Below are 23,834 nucleotides of genomic sequence, written 5' to 3' on the forward strand. Positions count from 1 at the left end.
TTTTCGGACAACCCTAAAATGGAAATACGGGTCTAATGTTTTGCGATAAAGAACAAAACTACCACTTTTCACAAAAATCTGAGAACCACTATACCGGTTTGGCATGGAATGGCTGTATATCTAGGGTATTTCAAAAAAAATTTTGGAAAAAAGGGAAAAAGCGATTTTCCGGACCATCGCTTAATTTTGAAAAATCATAACTCAAGAACAAAAACTAACCCCTCTCTGATGTTTTGATACATATTGAAAAAAAACTCAGCTTTCTAGAAAAATATAATAAAAAATAGCGCCCCTGGCCCCGAGACCACGAAAACTATGAAAAACAAATACAATCAATAAAAAAGGCTATTGGCTTCTATTTGATATGTTGATCGTCGAAATCGGTCCAGTAGCTCAAACATTATGAATCTTTAAAGTCATTTTTGGGAAAAACTGGAAAAAATTGATTTTTTGGACCACCCTAAAATGGAAAAGACCACCGCAACGGAAAAATAAAAAAAATGGATTTAATGTTTTCCAATAAGGAACAAAACTATCACTTGTCACGAAAATCTTAGAAACACTATATTGGTTTGGCATGGAATATATACAGCCAACAGATTTCTGTCTTTCTTTTTGTCTGTCTTTCTGTCTGATTCTTATGGACTTGGAAATTACTGAACCGAACTGCGTGAAAATTCATATGTAGGGGTTTTGGGGACCGTGGAAGGTTCTTATGATGGTTCGAACCCCATACATACAAATGAAACACATATTTTTTCATAACTCGAGAAATAATTGAGCAAACGGAACCAAATTTAGCAAATTTAGCAAATTTCTGCATAATTCAAGAACTCATCAAGCAAATGGACCCAAATTTGACATGTAAAGGTTTCAGGAGGCAATCAAATTTCAATTGTGGTTCGACACTCCTCCACTCTCTCTGAGGGAGGGGAATATGGTCGCCATACATATGAAACACAAATTTATGCATAACTCGCGAACTAATCGAGTAAATAAAACCAGATTTGGCATATGGTGGTTTTATGGGATAATAAATGTTTCTATGGTGGTTCGGCACTCCTCCCTGCCATATAAATGAAACACAAATTTCTGCATAACTCGAAAACTAATCCAGCAAATGGAGCCACATTTAGCATGTGAGGGTTTTTAGGTACGAGAAATGTTTCTATGATGATTCGACACCCCTGCCTTCTCTGGGAGGGAAAGGGGTCCCATAAAAATGTTAACGATGTTCTAACCAACTATATTCCAACCAAACACGAGATTTCGAAAAAATTTGAAGGGAAACGGAAATTGAATTCCCATATATTCTACAACTACATCGTGATAAGCGTTTTTAGTTCATTTGATGTTTACAATAACGAAATTGATCTGTGTTCGAATATGGGAATGGATTTTAAGGTGAAAAATGCACTCCTATATCTTATAACTATACAAATAAAAACAGAACGCCTAATGTGTTGGTAAGCGCAAAATTCGAGGAAGGATTCTAGAATATGTATTCCATATGTTTCTCCAGCGGAGAAACATGTTATTTGCAAATGATTGAAAAACCTTGAACGATAATTATGTCAGAAAATAATGTTATATTTTAATGAGTTTTGGTAGAAGTACTAGGAAATTTATAATAAAAAAAATGTAAAGGTTCAATTAGGATTTCAATTAATGAACAATTCTGCGATTGTATCCATGAACGTTAGCTTAGTAAGAAAACGTGAATGTTTGATAGTATTGATAACAAAAAAAACTTTGTTAGGCGAGACAAAGTTTGCCGGATCTGCTAGTGAATACATAAATATTGAACTTGTCAAATTGTTATTAGACAATATACAGGGCGTTCAATAAGTTCGAATACACTTTGAAAATGTGTTAAAAAATGAAAATACAAGATATTCTTTTCTGCGTCAATTTCATTGAGGAAATGTTGATTGAGAACCTTTACGACATATTAGCTGGGAGAACGGTCGACCGGATCTCTCACGGTCCTTGGCCGAGTCCGTCTCCCGGTACCGACACACGGTGGTATTGATGAAATTCCCTCCACCCGTGGGATTCCATCCACCGGAATATGTCGCCGAGTCGGCTCACCTCTCGCAAACAACTTTACTACGAAGTCGCGGTACTCCTTCATCGTGTGCGGCAAACAAACAACAAATGACAGCAAGTTGTCACCATGCGCGTCGGTTAGCCTATATATGAGGCTAAAGCTGACACCAATACCAATACATAGAATGCAAATTGTGCGCTCCTACACAACAATGAAAAGTTGTATTCGAACTTATTGAACACCCTGCAAGATGAACTTGAGCTTGAGCTTGGGTAGACTGTACATTTCGCAGTTGCTCGCCGTGATTGACCTGAACCAGCGAAATTGCACAAAGAACACCCCGAATGACGCTTGCGAATAGCATTACATTCTCATTGTGTAAGTTTCGGTGATTCGAACTTTAAATAGTCAATATTGACGCCGGCCACGTCCTTACAGTCGACATGGGAAGGGAAGGAATGTTAGTACGATAAAGGGTGTGTCACATCAAATTGCATCACGGAAAAAACGCTGTAGAAATTCGCTCAGTAGACCGATCCTTTTGAAAATTTAGACAGTAAAATAAAAACTATTAAACAACTTTTGGCATTTTCTTTTTATTCATACTTCGAGCCCAAGCCCGTATGCTCGAACCTTCCTCTTTACCCCGTCCATAAGGTTCTGTACAACGTCAGGTTGTAGTTTTTTTTTAACAGAAATCCATTTTCTCTTGAAGTCCGCCTCCGATTTGACAACTTTTGGGTTCTTCCGGAGGGCCTGCTTCATAATCGCCCAATATTTCTCTATTGGGCGAAGCTCCGGCGCGTTGGGCGGGTTCATTTCCTTTGGCACGAAGGTGACCCCGTTGGCTTCGTACCACTCCAACACGTCCTTTGAATAGTGGCACGAAGCGAGTTCCGGCCATAAGATGGTCGGCCCTCGTGCTGCTTCAATAGTGGTAGTAAGCGCTTCTGTAGGCACTCCTTAAACCTGCCCGTTTACCGTTCCGGTCATCACGAAGGGGGCGCTCCGATTTCCGTAAGAGCAGATCGCTTGCCACACCATGTACTTTTTGGCAAACTTGGATAGTTTCTGCTTGCGAATCTCCTCCGGAATCTCCTTTGTCCTCTGCGGAGAAGAACAACAGGCCCGGCAGCTGACGAAAGTCCGCTTTGACGTAGGTTTCGTCGTCCATTACCAGGCAATGCGGCTTCGTCAGCATTTCGGTGTACAGCTTCCGGGCTCGCGTCTTCCCCACCATGTTTTGCCTTTCGTCGCGGTTAGGAGCCTTCTGAAGCTTGTATGTACGCAGGCCCTCCCGCTGCTTGGTCCGCTGGACGAATGAACTTGACAAATTCAGCTTATTGGCGACATCCCGGACCAAACTTCTCGGATCACGTCTAAACTGCTTAACTACGCGCTTGTGATCTTTTTCACTGACGGAGCACCCATTTTTACCGTTCTTCACCTTCCGGTCGATGGTTAGGTTCTCGAAGTATCGTTTTAGTACTCTGCTGACCGTGGATTGGACGATTCCCAGCATCTTACCGATGTCCCGATGTGACAACTCCGGATTCTCGAAATGAGTGCACAGGATTAATTTACGACGCTCTTTTTCGTTCGACGACATTTTTCCAAATTTACGAAAAATTGACAGTGAAGCATGGCCAACGTGATCTATACACTCTTATCTGATTATAAGCGAAAGTCGAAGATATAATTCCTAAAAATAAAATTTCTACAGCGTTTTTTCCGTGATCCAATTTGATGTGACACACCCTTTATTCGCCACCCGAAGGCCAGAAGGCCTCTATAGCGTGGTTCCCTAACGATTATCATGAAAGGGATAGTTGTTAGTGGGGAGAGGTTTTTCGCGCATTTTTCAAAAAACTGAATGTACAGAAATCTACGTCCACTTTTTGTTGACAAATCATAGAACAAAGTTCATTTGTATGTTTTGAAATGGAACTGAAAATACAAAATAAATATGGAACAGTCGGAAACCGTAAAAAGTCAGTCACAAAAGTTTTGAACTGACAATAAACGAATTCAACTATAAAATATTCTCCGACTGATAATTCTTGTAAGAAAGTTTCTCAACTTTACTTTGACATCGTCTTCTTTTTGGAAATTTATACTTGAAAACGAGAAAAAAATATGTTTTTGTGAGTCAAAACGTTGTCACGTAACGCTGGGATTGGTCATTTTTGTCCATCGCGGAAATTCATAAGATGCGATACTTTTTGAACAGACCTAGCAGCTGTTAAACCAAACATACGATCAATGCTCTAAAATTTATATTATAGAAGAAGGAAGCGGGAAAATTTTTCACTATCGTATTGGTTTTTACGTCAGTTTTGAAAATTCTCCAAACCACTATTTGTAACCACAAACCACACGATATTTGTAATAAATGATAACTTTTACGAATATCTTTCAAAAAACTATTTTCCGAAACTAATTTCCATTTGAATTTATGTAGAACATATCATGCTGATAAATAATACAACAGCAATTGCAATTTGTAGAACAAATATCAAAGCCTGAATAAACCATTTTATCTCTACTGAAAGCTTAATGGCCTTACCCTTTCTTTGGCATTTATCAACATGTCGAAAACGACATGTAAGTTTCAATCGTGATAGAAAGGTTCCTAGCAGCGTGCATCGATTGCAATTATCCTTGATTGTTAAAGGTAATCTTGAACTGTCTCACGTGGCATGTTGTTATCGAATTACCGACCTTACAGCTGTTAAAGTCTCGTACTTCATTTCGCTAGGTTTCTCTATAAATAGCATTCTCTAGAATATAATAGCGACTGTTGCTACTCATGATTGCTCAAAATATGATTTTCCGTCTCAGGTCAGGACTGCAGGACAATTCAGAGAACTATTTAGCACACCGATGGCTTCACAATGTTCAAACAATTATCACGTACTCAAAACTCGTGTAATAGCCACCCTGTCGTTTTCGGCAGAATGCTGTAAACATATAATTTATGTGCCGTTCGGTAGACTAACTTCGTAAGCTGAGATATGAATAATTCATGAGCACTAATCACGCAACCTCACCACTCTATTATAGAGGAATGATTACTACTGGTTCCTCCAGAGGGGGCGGCTTCACCAGGTGTTATTTGTGTAACTCTGCAAATTAGAGCAGACACACCTATTTTTGGTGTCAAGCGGGAAAAATATTAACCAAATTCGGAAAGGTTTTAGCCCAACATCATTTAATCGGATCATTTGGCATTCGTAAAAGAGAAATGTGTAAGTTTTCGAAGTTCCAGAAAGTGAGTAGCCATATGAATAGTCAATCATGTCACAGTCTTGGAAAAATCAATCAATTTTCTAATGGTAATTGAATAGAACTACAGCAGAATCGCGTAAAGTTCTGGTCAAAGCTTACGATAAGTATGTTTTTGTACTTTGCTCAATGTACAGTAGAGTTGGGCGAACGCTGACAAGCCGCTCTTTGATATGGTTCAGCACAAAGAGTGCGCTAGCAAAGGTTCATTATGGATAAATAAGTCACAGCTCTCAAATAAGCTGCGGCACTCAAGCAAGCCGCTGTTATTGCATGAACGCTCAAGATAGAGAATTGGGTGGATCTATTTTTTTCATTTTGCATAACACGTTTGTCGCCAATTTGTGATTCGGTCGTATTTATTGCGTTTCTTGGATTTCGGTACGCTAGAAGGTAATTAGTTAAATAAATGGGAAATAATACTTTTTCACCACTTAAAGAGGCGAATGACCTGAAAAGTTTAAAGCTTCTCTAAAACAAGCAACAGAACAGATTTCACCATACTACAAGATACATTTGTAGGGTTCCACTGAGTGCTTAGACATCGATAGAACTGGGATGACAAAAATCATTCCATTCTAGCGACACGGCACTCAGCATTTTCTTCTGTTTTTGTTGGGAACGTGTCATTTGTGGAATGTTGTCCTTTACTCTCATTCAAGGGGGAGTGACTGTTCCTGTTTCTGGTTTGAAACTTTTCCGAAGAGCAGGTGCTTTGTCCCCAAATATGAGTTGGAGAGAAGGTCCGGCAAGATCAGGCACATGAGATCAATGGCGGGTGGCCTTAATGGTTGAGACAATTGTTGCCCGCGATAATCAACTCTAGAAATGCTATGTACTTGCGCACTTTTTGGGACAATTACATAGCTGAGACAAAACTAATCCTGCGTCTGGCTGATCTGAGGACGTTATGGATTTCTCGGTCTTTTTATCCTAGGTCGTGGAAGAGGCTGGACCGGCGGACATCGCCAAAAGTGGAAGCGTATGTCAGTGAGTCGTGGCTTATACTGATCAAGCCAGTTGCAAGATTTTCCTTTTGATTTCAAGTTTTTTTTTTCTAAACATTTCTATAGTGGCTCGACAGGTGGAAAGATAAGGTGTAGTGTTATCTTTTTTTTTATCTGTATCATAGTGATTTTCAACTCATTTGGCTGGTTCGTCACTTTTTACTTCCATTTTTGGAAGAATGTCGGGAGTGAGAATTGAACTCGTGACCTTTAGCGTGAGAGGCATGGATGTTACCACTACGCCAGATCGCCTCCACGTGTAGTGTTATCGTGTTTGGAGTGATTGAAAACCTCAGGTAAGATGTGCTTGCATTGAACCATCATAATACGTGTGCTGACATTCCACGTAAGTGGAAATATATATAGGGGAAAGTCGAGAAAGACGGACAGGGTGGGAAAGACGGACACCTATGTATGATTGATAAATTACATTTCTATTTCAAATTTTAATGATGTACAAATTTGCAATATAGTGTATCAATACCTTTGGCACTTACTGTGTATACCTAGCTAGCCTTATGTTGAAATTGTAAGTGAAAACAAAAAAGTAATCTACAAAGAGCAACTTGATGTAAATTTTCGTCTGCAGAAAATAGGGTTCTCATTGTAATCGAGTAATTTTTTGAGGTTTTTTTTGGTTACGTGAGTGTTTTACCATCACTTTTCTTTCAGTTTATCGAATCAGCGGTTTTTTCATTTTCACTCCAGAAATATTGATGGAAAAAATACTAATCATGTCGGATAAGACGGACACTCCACCGAAGGGAAAGGAATTTTGTTCCGAAGACAATTTGAATATCTCTTCCTTCTTTTTTAACACATGCCTACTAACTACGTTTGCAAATGCAACCAGATATCATGGACGAATCAGTAGAACGGTTTTTATAACGTAATCCGAATTTGTCATTCCTGCCAGAAAACTGGTGGCCGGAAACTATTTTAAACTTAAAAAAAATGAGAAAAATTACAAGCCTTTCTAAGTGATTTTAGTCTAGCCTTTTTGTTCGATCATTTTTAAGGCATATTTGAAGACCTCCAAAACTTATTGAGTACATAAAATTTGTAAGTTGTCAGCTTGGGTGCCTAGTGGCACACACAAAACTCCCTTTAAAATTCTTCAGGGTCGGTTTACGTTCAACTACGCGGTCAGGGAAACACCTAATCCGTGCAATCACACTACCTTTTCATCCACTTCCTTAGCCTACACACAACTTTCGTTTCCGGGAAGCCTGGGCCGGAGCAGCGTGTAGACGACGGACAGTGGTGTCTCGGGTACCTCTTTGACGTCGAGGAGGGACATCACGTTTATCCACGCTCAGATATTTCCCATTTAATGTTTTTATATTCATTATTCGACACAAGACGCGCTAGTTTTGTGCATCTCACCCATGCACTTACGCCAACAGCTACAACTTGAATTTTCAGTTAGCGTCCATAAGGGGGCCAATAAAAATGGTCATCTCGAAGTTCAAAAAGTTACTCCATAAAAAATGTTCACTACCTCGAAAAAACACCCTATGCAAAATATCAGCTCAATCGGACGTAAAAAAGAGTGGCGCAAAGCGATCAGAGTTTGAGTTTTTTGAAAATCGAAAAATTACCCAAGGGGGTAATTGCCAAATGTCTTAAAATTTCATGAAACGTCAAGATCTGCTGTAATCTCGAATTTTATTTTGTCATAAATCTACACTCTGGGTATTGGTTTTTTCTCGGAATATGGGGCAAAACGTATAGTTTTGGGTGCCAATAAAAATAATTATCTAGATTTTTCATTCGGAACTTCCTGCGAAATGTTGACTTACACGATAATATATCCAAGCAAAATATTAGCTCAATCGGACTTTATTTAGTAGTGTCGCAGACGTTAAAATTTGCCTTTTTTGAAAAACGAAAAATGACCGGAAATTCGGCTTTTTTTTGCCCCCGGTCGTTTTTCCATCTGAAAAGTTTATTTTTGAACAAATTTTTTTTTGAGATTATTGTAAATCTCGACGTGTCATGCAATTTCAAAACATGTGGTATCGAAAAAAAAATTAAACCCCCGATTTCCGGCGATTTTTCGGTTTTCAAAAAACTCGAAAAAAATCGTATTCCGAAAAAAAAAGTTGTCGAGTGTCGATTTCTGTCAAAAAAATATTTTTGAGATGTCAGCAGATCTCAACACTTCTTGCAATTTTTAGATACTTGGCATCAATATATTTTTTTTTTGAAAACCCCGATTTCCTTCACTTTCCCTTTGGGTGTTTCCCGATTTTCAAAAAACTCAAACTTTGACCGCTTTCCGCCACTCTTCCTTAAGTCCGGTTGAGCTGGAATTTTGCATAGAGTGTTTTTCGAGGTGGTGAACATTTTGTATGGAGTAACTTTTTGAAATTTTAAGATCGATTTTTTTCCCATACATTCATTGGCACCCTAGTGTCCATCTTTCCCAACCCCAGGTGTCCGTCTTTCCCGTTAAGTGTTCGTCTTTCCCAACTCAATCTTTTTTTTTTCAAAAATACCGGACACATTCATTTTGCAAAATGCTTGCCTCAAAGACAATTTTTATTATAAAAAGAGGCCTAGACTATCAGACAACGTTTGCATAAGGTGAAGGTGGAAGCAAGCCTTTGTAGTAGTATAGGTAAAACCACGTGTAAAAATGGGGTAATAGTGTTTGTAAGAGAAGAGCAATTTATTTCGTTTGTTTTGATTTTTGCACGTACATAGATCAATTCACTTATCTGACTGTGTGGCGCTTCACTGACAAGAGTCTTAGGGCCTGATCACGAGCGTCACTTTACGGTGAAAACGAGATGAAGTGCATATTATCTTGCATACAAATCATTTGGTTTTCACCGTGAGGTGACGTTCGTGATCATGCCCTCAGAATTCATTTGAAAAAAAAAAACCGTTCAATACTGAAGTAAAATGTATGAACAAAGTGTACCGATGAACAATTGCAAATATAAATCTATATAGAAGATGTATATGAATATGAAGTAAAATTCTGATTATACGCGATCGTAACATGAGCAAATTTATAACACATTCGAATTGGGGCTCTTTTGGTATTAACAAGTTTTTGCGCACAGTAACTCGATGTTGATAATTCCTTAATGATTTCCTTCATTGATCGTATTGTTTTCACATATTCACGTTGGAGAGCCTTAACCCTTCTTTTCGGTGGGCCGAGGCATTTTGATTGAATGTAATACTTTTCCGTTTACTATTTTTGAAACCATAGGCAGCCGTGGCAGTGTTCCGAGCTTTGCAATACAATTTTCTTAACCAATGTTAAAGTTGCTAAAACTTACATTATAGACCCATTAAACGTAAAAATAATAATTGTACTGATATCAACATAATTTTATTTTATTAATTTTCATGACATGAAACGCTAAGACTCACGAATAACATTTTTTTTAATGGTTTTTATAGCTGTTTCGATGATGTTGTCTGGCATCAGTGTCGAAAAAGTAACGATGTTTTCACCAGTACAAACAAAACAATTGCGGAAAATTGAAAAATGAAATGTTAACTTTCAGAGCACTAGCTCGAGTTTTACGACGTTTTCCACTATACATTGCGACGGCAGATGAAAATTTAATATTTGATGAGTAATCGATTAGATTTTGGTTAAAATTACTTGGTGGGAAGTGTGTGCAAACGATCATTTTCTTCACACTGTTTCGCAAAATTATTGATTTTCTGGTGAGGGGTAAGGGAGGGAGATGAAAGTAATGAGCGCCATTGTGGCAGCCATTTGTGGCTAGCTTCCACCTTCACCTTAAGGTGTCCGTCTTTACCACCCTTTCCCTATTCTGTCCAACAGTTGCAAATTCCCGACACACCTTATGCAGCTAGAGCCGTTCCAGACCCCACGGTGCAGCGAGAAGATGCCAGCAAACCACGTGCTGAAGAGCGCGAAACACTGGCAGGGAGCAGCAACCGGCTTAACCCTTTCACTACGGCAGTGTGCTCCGTCGGAGTGCTACCGCTGGACGGAGCAATGCGCCGAAAAGTATGCATATCGCGCTGGTGTGATCGATGTGCAGTATCACCAGGATGTCGTCTATAGACGACGCTCGTACACATAGGTCGTCGCGCGGATGTCGTCTATAGACGACACTCGCAGCGAAAGGGTTAAGCGGAAGGAAGTTCCAGTGATTCAAGCAGCATTAACATGAACACAACGGCAATTCAGCAACATCGAGCAACATCGACGACAGCGGTGGAAGCTCTGATATGCTAAGCAGCATCGGAATTACTTCGCACTCAAAAATAAAAATTGTCGTGAGTAACAAAACCAATAAACCATTCCATGCACATGAGGATATTGGTGCCGGTACGGTCGTGAAAACATAAGAGTAGCGATCGTAGCCGAGCGAGTTGATCGTCCGGACCCCCACACAATATTCGGGTAGCCGGTTCGAATTCCAAGTTTGACGAAATATGATGAATGAATGAATGAATTGAGATATATATCCAAAATCCCTAGGCCGATACTGCTGCAAATTCACGTTCGATATTCGACAATCGTCGCTGGCGTTGCATAGACCATAGACTTGATGTAGTCCCACAGGAAATCGTCTAACGGTGTCAAATCGCACGACCGAGGCGGCCAATTGACTTGGAAATTTCGTGAAATAACACGCTCACCTAACTTAATTTTCAATAAATCGATTGTTAAATTCGCTGTGTGGCGCCGTCCTGTTGAAACCACACATTGTCCAAGTCCATATCATCCAATTCGGGCCAAAAATATTCGGTTATCATTGAGCGATAGCGATTCCTATTCACAGTAACGTGTCGGTCTTGATGATCACGGAAAAGTAAGGCCCAATGACGCCGCCGGACCATAAACCGCACCAAACCGTAATTTTTTCGGGATACAATGGTAATCACATGGCATACGTGTGGTTTGCTGCCTGACCAATAACGCATATTTTGCTTATTGACGAAGCCATTCAGGTAGAAATGAGCCTCATCGCTGAAGATGATTTTTCGATGAAAATCCGGATCATTTTCATGTTGTTGCTCAGCCCAATTCACGAACATACGACGCTTCTGGTGGTCAAGCGGCTTCAGTTTTTGCGTCAATTTGATCTTGTAAGAATGTAGGCCAAGATCTTTACACAAAATTCGCCACAACGACGTCACAGAGATGTCCAACGCTTGAGAACGACGTGTGAGAGACTGATTTGGGTCTTCCCAGCCGGGTGCTATGATTGATATTTGGATCGTTAGCAAAATCTCAAGCAGAACTGTCAGTGGGATACACAATTCATGTGAAAACAAAAGGAAAATGTCAGTGGGATACTCGATATGTTGGCTCCTGTCAGTTCAATAGGGGTTCTCTAAAGACGTCACCCGGGTGGGTCTTCCTCAATTGATGCGTTAGCGGCAGCAATATTCTCGACACTACGGGCACTTCTTTGTCTCACTGGCACGGGAACATTTTGTACTGTGCCTGTAGATTCAAATTTTTCCACTCAATTGTTAATCTTGCAGGACGATTATGACGACCATTAATTGGACGTAGCGCTCTTAAAGTTGAGGCCATTGACTCTGAATATCGGTAGTAAATATTAATAATCTCGACTCGTTGTTGGATCGTATATTTTCCCATTATGAAATGGCAAACCTTACTGAAGCGAAATGTCAAGAGAGCGGGAAAAATATGGCGTCGTTTGCTGTCCCTATCGGTCTACTTTTGTAGCGTCCCTATTGAAATACCCGTTATTTGGGTGGCAGCAAAAATTGTCATGTCAAATTTAAAAAACCGACCATGTACATTTTGTTTATTGGCCTAAAAAATTACCTGTGCAAAGTTTTCGATGTCAAATGACTCAAAAATGTATAAAACGTCCAATTCCGTCCTTCCAATTCGAACCGAAGTGGAAGCAACGACCAAAAAATAGAAGATGTTCTTATGATATTGAACGCTACAGAAGTCAATCTTTTCAACTGTTTCAATCGTTTATTTTTTTAATCGAAGCTAAATATGAATGCAGAAAGCAGTAGATTTGATGATGATGTTTGAAATCATAAAGGCTTTATATAATTAAAAACTTCATCATCATCCTCTGCTTCGTATTTCATTCCATCGTTTATCAAGCAGAAGGAGTTGAATTATCAGTTCTTTTTGGAACAATTTTTCCAAATTAGTTTCCGGAGAGCCATGCACCACCTGACCAGGGCCTCCGCTCTCACACACTTAGTGGAACAATTTTGATCGGAGAAAGTACCGCTACAATGTTGTCTGGTGGAGAGTGCTTTTTATTTTTTGCATCACACGCACACATTGTTATTTCAACTTTTTGCGGTTAAATTTGGACATGGGTGTCGTACTGGTCGGAATTATTTTTACTTAGAAGAGCAGTGATACGTAACTTGTAAGATTATGAAAAATAAATCATATTTTTTTGTTAACTTTAGACTTGTATTTGCCGAACATGTGATGTTTTCTTCTAACAAATTATATTGCATTATTTACTGGCAGTCCCAGAGATCCTCGACCGACACGGGGCTCAACGTGTTAAGCCTTTCCTCAAGCATGGGTGACAATGTGACTTTCGTTTATACTGAGTACCGTTGTCTACTACTATAATACAGCCATTCCATGCCAAACCGATATAGTGGTTCTCAGATTTTCGTCAAAAGTGGTAATTTTGTTCTTTATCGCAAAACATTAGACCCTTATTTTTTTTTTATTAGGGTTCCCATTTCCATTTAAAAATTATTTTTTTCCACTTTTTCCAAAAAATGAATATTGAATTATTCAATGCTTGAAATTTTTGTTCCATCATTTCGTCAAACTGACAGGTTAAATGGTACATTATGTTAAATATTTCAGTCGATTTCCATATTCGATAATTAACATTATTTGCTACTGTTGATAATTGAAGAGTGACAAACAAGATTAGACCAAACTTCAACTGTCAAATTAATGCGATTGAGCAAAGCACTACGCGAAAAATGGCATCTATACAAGCAGAGTCCCGAAGAAGTGATTTCAGAACAGTTCAGCCTCATATTTCCTCCTAAAACCTACTTGGAAACACCTGGCCTAAAAATCCGACCCTACAAGCCATGTTCCCCGGATCTTATGCCATCCGATTATTGTTTGTTCCATTATTCGAGAAAATAATATTGCATTTGGATTTTTCATTTATTACAGGCTGCGTCAAATTTCGGACGGAATTATTCTTCAGACGTTGATTCAGAGAAACTTGTATCAGAGGTGAAAGTGTTCAAGACGCAAATAAAGGACTTATCCCCTGACCTGAACTCTTCGACGCCTATTGGGCATCTTGAACATTATTCTCAGATATTTCCTCGAAGCAGTTTATCCTCAAGGCAGGTTTAGAGTTCCCGTAAACGTGAACATGAACAGGTGGTGAAAAAGTACAATTATTTCACTTTCATGTTTTTGTTCACGCTCACGTTCGCGTTCACAATGAATGTTCGCCAGTAAACGTGAAGTAAACAAACATCGCCTTCAATAAAACAATTCGGATAAAATATACAGTAGGTTACATCAATATGGATGATTTGAGTGATGCACTTATTCTTGGTAGCGCTTTCGTTGTTTTGCTATCTTTATTGAACACACGAAGAAGGCGAAATCGACGTCTTTGTCGGTTACATCCATATTTACTGAAATGAAATGAAATGAATGCGGACGATTTAGAATTGCCTTCGAGGATATGTTAAGCAGCTCAAGATTTTTCCTTGAAAACTTCCATATAGATTATTGTAATTTCACTCAATCGGATTTTTAAAAAGGGCGAAATACACTTGGAGTGCTTAGTGAATACTCGACCGCATGATAGAATTCCTTCGAAAATACGATTGGCGATTGTATTGGAATTTTTGGCATCTGGTACTATCGTACCAGATCATCATATTTCATCAGTATACCGCATAAGCAAGTCGTCATTTTGTCATATTATTGATCAGGTCTGTAGTGCTATTGTACTGAAGTTTCGAAGCGAATTTATGCCATTCACAAAACAAAATTAGTTGGATGATGCAAATAAATTCAACTATCTATGGAACTTTTTAAATTGTGTTGGAGCCATCGATGGTAAACATGTTCCAATACTATGTTCACCCAACTCTGGAAGCTTATTTTACAACTACAAAAAAAATTTACATCATTATGAAGGCTATAAGTGATGTAAAATACAAATTTTTGTACGTCAACGTAGGAGCATTTGGAAGTGGGGGAGATAGTGGAATATTTGCTGCAGATCCCATTGGGAAAATGATCTGCAATGATCAATTGCCGCTACCTGAAGAAAGCACAATCAATGGACACAAACTATTTTCATTGGAGATGATGTGTTCCGCTTCAGTTCCGAATAATAAAGTCTTATGTGCCATCAAAAGGAAAGTCACTCACACCGGAAGAAAGAATTTTCAACTGTAGGTTGAGCCGAGCTCGCCGTTGTGTCGAGAATGTGTTTGGAATACTGACTTGGAAATGGCTGTGTTTAAGTCATCCTTAGATTGGAGACTCAGCGTGCCTCAAAGGTTAATTTGCTTATTGACAACAAGAGATACTGTCCAGCAGGATTTGCTGACTACTATGACACAAATGGCATTTAATGGAAGGAGGATGGAGAACAACGGGACACGATATGACACCATTGCAAATAATCAGAGGACGATTCCTCTAGTTCGTCGTCAACTTCTTTCGGGCCGCATCACCACTTTTAGTCTTCGATGAATTTTTAGCTTTCTGTAGGAGGTAACAATGCGTATCTTTAGCTTTTTTCCGAACCATTTTAGCATCAGCAAATGAAAATTAAGAATTTCAATACCTGTTGGGTACACTGAAAATTGTCTGTGCTCACAACCGACCTGCCATGAAATACATTATACGAGTAGTGATATGTATAGAACGCCGGTCTACAGTGATAGATAGAATGTTTACATTCATAGGGGATAGAAAAAAAAACATAAACAAATGAGAGGTTGATAAAAGAAGGTTTTAGAAATTGAAAGTGAGAATACAGTTTATATAAAAAAAAAACTTTGTATATATATATATATATATATATATATATATATATATATATATATATATATATATATATATATATATTAGGCTGTCAAAAAAGTCCTGCGGTATTTCCGCGAGGTGTCGTTGTAAGCGCGTAGTTCTAGTTGTATTCATTATATCGAATCATACTATAGCTTGTTGGAAAGGTTTTTTTTTATAGTGTCGCAAATATGGAGCAAAATAAAGAGAAAATCCGACATATTTTACAGTACTACTATGACAAAGGCAAAAATGCATCTCAAGCTGCCAATAAAATTTGTGCAGTTTATGGACCCGATACAGTTTGCATTTCCACCGCACAACGATGGTTTCAACGTTTTCGTTCTGGTGTAGAGGTCGTCGAAGATGCGCCACGCTCCGGAAGGCCTGTCGTCGAAAATTGCGACAAAATCGCTGAATTAGCCGAGAAAGACCGGCATAGTAGCAACCGTAGCATCGGCCAAGAGCTGGGGATAAGTCATCAAACCGTTATTAACCATTTGAAGAAGCTTGGATTCATAAAGAAGCTCGATGTATGGGTGCCACACACGTTGACGCAAAAAAACATCTTTGACCGTATCGACGCATGTGAATCGCTGCTGAATCGCAACAAAATCGACCCGTTTCTGAAGCGGATGGTGACTGGCGATGAAATGTGGGTCACTTACGACAACGTGAAGCGCAAACGGTCGTGGTCGAAGCCCTCTGAAGCGGCTCAGACGGTGGACAAGCCCTCATTAATGGCCAGGTAGGTTCTGCTGTGTGTTTGGTGGGATTGTCAAGGAATAATCTATTATGAGCTGCTTCCCTATGGCCAAACGCTCAATTCGGACCTGTACTGCCAACGACTGGACCGCTTGAAGGTAGCACTCATGAAGAAGAGGCCATCTTTGATAAACAGAGGCCGCATTGTCTTCCATCAGGACAACGCCAGGCCACACACTTCTTTGGTGACGCGCCAGAAGCTTCGGGAGCTCGGATGGGAGGTTCTTTTGCATCCGCCGTATAGTCCGGACCTTGCACCAAGTGACTACCACCTGGTTTTGTCCATGGCGAACGAGTAAGGTAGTCAGAAATTAGCCACAAAAGAGGCCTGTGAAAATTGGCTATCCGAGTTTCTTGCCAATAAGGAAGCGAGCTTCTATAACAGGGGTATTATGAAGTTGGCATCTCGTTGGGAACAAGTCATCGAACAAAACGGCGCATATTTGACTTAAAACAGATGATTGTAACTAATTTTATGAACAAATGAAAATTCAAAAAAAATACCGCAGGACTTTTTTGACAGCCTAATATATATATTTATATTGGAGGGTGTCTAGAGAACCGTAGCTAGAGCGGTAATGGCCTACGGTAAAGTTTACTGAATTTGATAGAATTATTATTCCTTTATATTTATTATCATTTAAAATTAGATCTGCAAAGGAGAAAAAAGGTTTCTGTAAAAGGAAAAATTTCAAAGTAATCAATCTACAGGGTTTTCCTACTTTAAATTCCGAAAGTAAATTGAAATAAAACACACTTAGAATTCGAATTATGATGAAACTTTTATTTCAAATTAAAGTTTGGTTTATGCCATTATGTGTGAAATACAACATCATTCAAATGTCCACCTAGGGCTTCCTCGCACACCTTGATCCGGAACAGGTAATTTTCGATGACTTTTCGGCACATATGGGGCGGTATCTCGGTCATAACTTCACGAATGTTGTCTTTCAAATGTTCAAGAGTTTGCGGAGTGTTGGCATAGACACGGTCTTTCGCATAACCCCACAAAAAAAGTCTAGCGGGTTCAAATCGCATGATCTGGACGGCCATTTGGCATCATCAAAACGCGAAATTATGCGTCCCTCAAATTTCGTTCGCAATATGGCCATGTTCGTTCGTGTTGTGTGGCACGTGGCGCCGTCCTGCTGAAGCCACATGTCATCCGTATCCATATCTTCAATTTGTGGCAAAAAAAATCGGTTAACATGCGGCCACAGCGCTCACCATTCACAGTTACCGTCTCGCCGTCCTCATTTTCAACGAAATACGGCCCGATGACTCCACCAGACCATAATGCGCACCAAACATTGACTTTTGGCGGATGCAATGGCCTCTCAACAATCACGTGTGGATTTTCTGAGCCCCATATATGGAAATTTTGGGTGTTCACATAGCCACCGAGCTAGAAATGTGCCTCATCGCTGAAGAAAATTTAATGCGAAAATTCAGCATTTTGCTGCTGTTGTTCGTTCACCCAATCGACGTATGCCCGACGCTTTCCATGGTCGCCACGCTCTAATGTTTGTACCAGTTGGACTTTATATGGATGTAGGTGCAAGTCCAAATGCAAAATTCGCCACAATGATGTGTTTGACAAGTCCAATTGCTGAGCACGCCGTGGAATCGAAACATTCGGGTCATCCTCCACACTGGCAGCAACAGCAGCAATATTTTCGGCCGAACGCACATTGCGATGATGCACAGGTTTCACAATATCCGCTACGGATCCAGTTTGTTCGAATTTACGCACTACATTAGCGATTGTGTGCTCTGTAGGCCGTCCATGACGACCAAAATCAATCCGTAATGCTCGAAAAACATTTGCCGCTTTTTCATCATTTTTATAGTATAATTTAACAAAATTAACACGTTGTGCGATGCTAAAACGACCCATATTGTAAAATGGCAGACATTCAACTAACGATATGACGCTTTGGTTGACAGCTATGTCAAACGGTTGTTACGCAGGGCTGTATACTTTCGGAAACCCGAAATGGAAAACCCTGTAGTTTGTACTGACTAGATAGTAAGTACAACATGACATGCCTATGAAACGTAATTAGAACTCATTTTGTATATATACAGAATATTTGTGAACCAGAGATATCTGCGAAATCCACGATACTCGTTGTACGAGGAGGAAAAGAAACTATTAATTGTAAGTGTAAGAAAATGAAACAGAATTATAATTTGGAATTTTTAAATTGCAGTTTGAGCTGCATTAAAGCTGCTACAAAAACGGTGGTGGATTTTTTCAAACTCCCGAACAATATCAGCAGAATGCAAATGTTTGATATTACTATAAGAAAACTTACTTGGTATATTTATCCCCAAGCAGCATTACCTTTTTTATAAATTCCTGTACAATTTATCTTTTTTATCCCACAGGCAGGAATACTTTTTGACTTGTCTAGCAGCTTCTCTTCTTTATTCCTCCAGCATAATATTTTTATTGTACTTCACTGGAGAAACTTCATATACGGACCCGTTTTCCGTTTGGACGATTTCTTCCAATTGAATCTCCATTTCTTGGATAACAATATCGTCATAAAAAGCATCCACAACTCAAAGTACAACAACAATAGCAGTTCACGATGAAATAATTTTGAGAATGCCTTCGAAAGGTAGGTTTAGAGTTCCCGTGAACATGAACGCTATCGAACACTTTTTTGTTAATAATTCATCAATTCATTCATAAAACGTGAGGTAAAAACGTGAGGCCTTAAGGCCGGTTTAGAGTTTCCGTGAACGTGAACTTGAACAGGTGGTGGAATAGGACAATCATTTCACGGTGAACTACATTGCGAACAAACAACTCAAAAAATAGTGGTGAATAGAATGATTTTGTCCACGTTCACGTTCATACTAAAAGTTCGACAGTGAACATGAAGTAAATAAACATCGATCTTCGATAAAGTAATTCGGATAAAATATACAGTTGTTCACGAATCAACCCAAACCAACGAAGTTTTTTAACCCGCGCAGAGATCCGATTGATTGAAATTGCATCCATATCAAAATTTTCATTGAAAACTTGAGAATTGCTAAACATATCCTTTTACAGTTCACGGTGGAATAATTTTCAGAATGCCTTGGGACATTCGAACGTGAACATGAGCGTGGAAATATTTTGACGTCTATATTGACCACTGTGGTGAGTTCATCAATATCTCGATTCCACGGTGGAAATTCAGAACTGTTGTGAAATATTGAATTAATTCATTTTTATCAATATGAATTTTGTTTAAACATGTTTTGACGTAGGACTACGTCTTTCATTTCTATACCGGGGTGTAAAACCAAAGTTTCGAGAACGAAAGCGTTACGCTGGAGACCGAGATTTTGAGCGTTAATAGCTCTTAAACAACTGAACGAAATGGTATGATAAACACTTCATTTGAAAGATAAAATGTCTACGCGTCATATACTTGTTACTTTTTCATCTAAAAACTTGTTTCAATAGTCTTAAAATTGCTTTCAAAACAGGCTATTGAAATCAAAAATCGGTATATAAGCGAGCGCCGCTCGTAAACCCACTCAGTTATGATTGAACAGCGATTGGAGCATGTTGTCGCTGTTGTTGTGAAGCTAATTTCGTTTATCATGAAAGCGCTGATGAACGGTGTCACCAAGAGCCTGTTTGTGCACCTAAGGCCAAAAGGGAATCCATCAGGAGGAGAGTGATGCCACGGTTCCGCTTGAAACATCGGAGCAGCCGCCACACACACACATACACGCGCGGAATTCTCGTTGCTATCGTTGCTGAAAAATAATCTGCCAGTTCCCCTGGGAATTGAAAAATACATTCATGCGAAATAGTTTATTTTAATGTTTTCTATCCATATAACACTGCAACCAAATACATTTGGTTTTGTTATTTTTCAATCAATCGCAATTAACAGGAAAGCTTCTGAATATTTTTTTCCCCATCAGTGGAAATTTTCGTATCCAATATTGGATGCATAACATGAAAAACGGAAAATGTTTCACATCGCGAAAATCAAGTCATTTTCGAGCGATTATTTGTTTTCTACTCATATAATGCTTCGACCAAATACATTTCGTTTTGGATTTTTTCAATCAAGTGCGATCAACGTAAGACCACGTCTTTCGGCAATTTATTAGAGGTGCAATGAATCTTTAGGAATTCCCGCTCTACACGCACTGGCAAACAATGTTTACTCAACAATTTCTCAAACTAGAAATGGGTGTTGTGAGAAAGGATTAGCGAACGCGAAAACGACAAACGGGAGAAAGATACGTTTGGAGGTTGCAGGAAATTGGCAGAAAACTTCTTCATTCTATCATTCAAATAATGTGATTCATACCACATCGTTTTGCCAGAAAGAGATTATTAATGCTCAAAGGAGGAATCGAGTCCTCCGAGGAAATTACCCAGCTCAAATTAGAGTCGACTATCGATTGCGGCATTCGTACACAAATAATTTTATAATGCAGTTTCACCAAAGTGATTTCTTCGGATATATTCACTACATCATGTCATGTATTTCATATTCTTCATAAGGAAATCCATATCCATGGCACCTATCGGTAACGAATTATTATCGAAACCACGATTTTCGCTAAATGCTGCTTTCAGTTCGGCCTGTAAAAAACTTTTCTGCACTCTAATCCATCAAATTTGGAGCCCTGAAAAGGGCCGTTGATTATATGCTAAGCTAATATAGCACGCTCTCCTCGGATACGATGGGCCAGCTGGATGTCCTTGGGCATGTTGTGACGCGTTTTGCATGGATAGCACACAAATTGGTATCTTCGAATAAGCCTCCTGCAGCGTCATAACCGCGGAACTTTGGAAGCGCAAGTCGGTTTTGAAGTCCTGAGCAATTCCACGAACCAAATGCTGCAAAGGTAGCTTGCGGATCAGCAATTCGGTCGATATCTGATAGCGACGAATTTCATGCGAAGTTCCCGGTCGATAGCGATGTGGCTTCTCCACCTATCCTGCTACTGGTGCGCTTATCCGAGCTGACTTCGTGTGCCTTACCACCGAATGACTAACGAGCTGTCTGCGAAAGACTAACGAGCTCGAGTCCTCACGGTGCGAGAGTAGAGTAAGAAATGAACGAAAGCAAAGGAAGCGTCATTTTATAAACCATAAAAGTATAGAATCTTAATCCCACCCTTATTATATTCGTGAGTATACAGTAAGCTTATACAATAAAGAGGGTGGGGTTTACATTCGATTCTTTTATGTTTTATAAAATGACACTTCCCTTGCTTTCGTTCATTTCTTACTCTACTCTCGCACCGTGAGGACTCGTTTCATCGGGACTAAGCAGACAGCTCGTTAGTCTTTCGGTGGTAAGGCACCACGAAAGCAGCTCGGATAAGCGCATCAGCCGCAGGAAGCGTGAAGAAGCCACATCGCTATCGACCGGGAACTTCGCATGGAATTCGTCGCTATCAGAAGTCGACCGAATTGCTGATCCGCAAGCTACCTTTGCAGCATTTGGTTCGTGGAATTGCTCAGGACTTCAAAACCGACTTGCGCTTCCAAAGTTCCGCGGTTATGACGCTGCAGGAGGCTTATTCGAAGATACCAATTTGTGTGCTATACATGCAAAACGCGTCACATCATGCCCAAAGACATCCAACTGGCCCATCGTATCCTAGGAGAGCGTGCTATATTAGCTTAGCATATAATCAACAGCCCTTTTCAGGGCTCCAAATTTGATGGATTAGAGTTCAGAAAAGTTTTTTACAGGCCGAACTGAAAGGAGCATTTAGCGTGGTGTCGATGATAATTCGATACCGATAGGTGCCATGGATATGCATTTCATAATGAAAAATATGAAATATATGACATGATGTAGTGAATATATCCCCATATCGAAGAAATCACTTTGATGAAACTGTTTACCGTTTGTCGTTTTTAATTGTTGGGAAAGGGCATTATTTCTGCTGACTAAATTCCAAGAAAAAATCCATTCCTTCTTTAAGCGTGATTCATTCTGCTTCGGATCAACGGAACAGTATGATAATCATTTCATACAAAAGATAAAATGTCCAAGAGTTATATGATTGCTATTTATTGAGTCGAAAAATTGTTTCAATAGCTTAACACTACAGACTTTTTTTCTCCGTACTGATTAAGAAGCCGACCGAACTATCGGTCGACAAGTCAGTCTGCAGTCGGCGGGGGCTCTTAATTTCGTTTTTGCAGGCCGAACCGAAAAAATTTCAGTCGAGTTAACTCTTTTTTACAGTAATGCTTTTGAATCCGGACACTTTGCATTACATTCAATATCATACCACAGCCATAACATTTTTTTCATGTTGAATTTATGCGATTAATAGTTGCTAATATAGTTACTGATAGTTTCTTGATAGTTACTTATCAATCGCATTAATTCAACATGCAGAAAATGTTGTGGCTGCGGTAATACCATACTGTAAATAAATGTAACGCAAAGTGTCCGGATTCAAATACATTACTGTATACTTACTTCGATGTTATTCGTTTCTCTCTCAGGGTAGGCAACGAATATAATAAGGGTGGGGTTTAGATTCTATACTTTTATGGTTTATAAAATGACGCTTCCTTTGCTTTCGTTCATTTCTTACTCTACTCTCGCACCGTGACGACTCGTTTGTTTGGGACCAAGCAGATAGCTAGTTAGTCTTTCAGTTGTAAGGCACACGAAAGCAGCTCGGATAAGCGCACCAGCCGCAGGATAGGTGAAGAAGCCACATCGCTATTGACCGGGAACTTTGCGTGAAATTCATCGCTATCGGAAGTCGACCAAATTGCTGATCCGATGATCCGATTAGAGTTTAGAAAAGTTTTTTGCAGGCCAAACTGAAACGAGAATTTTCGTTTGGATGCCATACAGCATCGAGAAAATTCCGGAAAGATCTAATTGTTGCTGAAAAATAATCTGCCAGTTCCCTGGGAATTGAAGAATACATCCATGCGAAAGAGTTTATTTTAATGTTTTCTAATTATATGGCGAAAACAGCGACCAACTACATTTGATTTCGTAATTTTTCAATCAAGTGTAATTAGCTGGAAAGCTTCTGAAGATTATTCTTTCCCATCAGTAGGATATTTTCGTATCCAATATTGGATGCATAACATGAAAAACGGAAAATGTTTCGTATCGCGAAAATTATATAATTTTCGATCGATTATTGCTCAGTCGCCGAAATTTTCATACTCAGAGAGTTCATTCTCCTCTAGTTTGTCTTCCAAATTGCCATCGTAAACCACACCTTCTCTCGATTCAATCACGCACGAAAAGCATACTGAAATGATATTCTGGTGGTGAAACCGATTCATTTTTCGTGAGGCGTCGTGCACAAATTACGTAACGCGATAAGGGGGGAGGGGGTAGATGTTGCGTTACTTTCTGTTTATTAGAGATAGGAAATTGCGTTACGAAAGGGGGGGGGGAGAGGTGGTTCAAAATTCGGATTTTTAGCGTTACGTAATTTGTGCACGACACCTGAGGACATCGACAAGACAACATCGTTACTGAACGAGCTGAACGGCGAGGGATCGAGGGATTCATTACCTGGCCTGACCTGACCTGAAATGCAATCAGTTTGTTTTAACTGTGAGGGAGCGCAGAAAAGCCGATGCTGATACTCTCGTGACCAAGAGAGTATCAGCATCGAAATACGGTTCCTCGGGAAGACATAGAAGCAGCCGCCACACACACACATACAC

The sequence above is a fragment of the Toxorhynchites rutilus genome, chromosome 3 (genome assembly GCF_029784135.1).
Source record: "Toxorhynchites rutilus septentrionalis strain SRP chromosome 3, ASM2978413v1, whole genome shotgun sequence".
Lineage (NCBI taxonomy): Eukaryota > Metazoa > Arthropoda > Insecta > Diptera > Culicidae > Toxorhynchites > Toxorhynchites rutilus.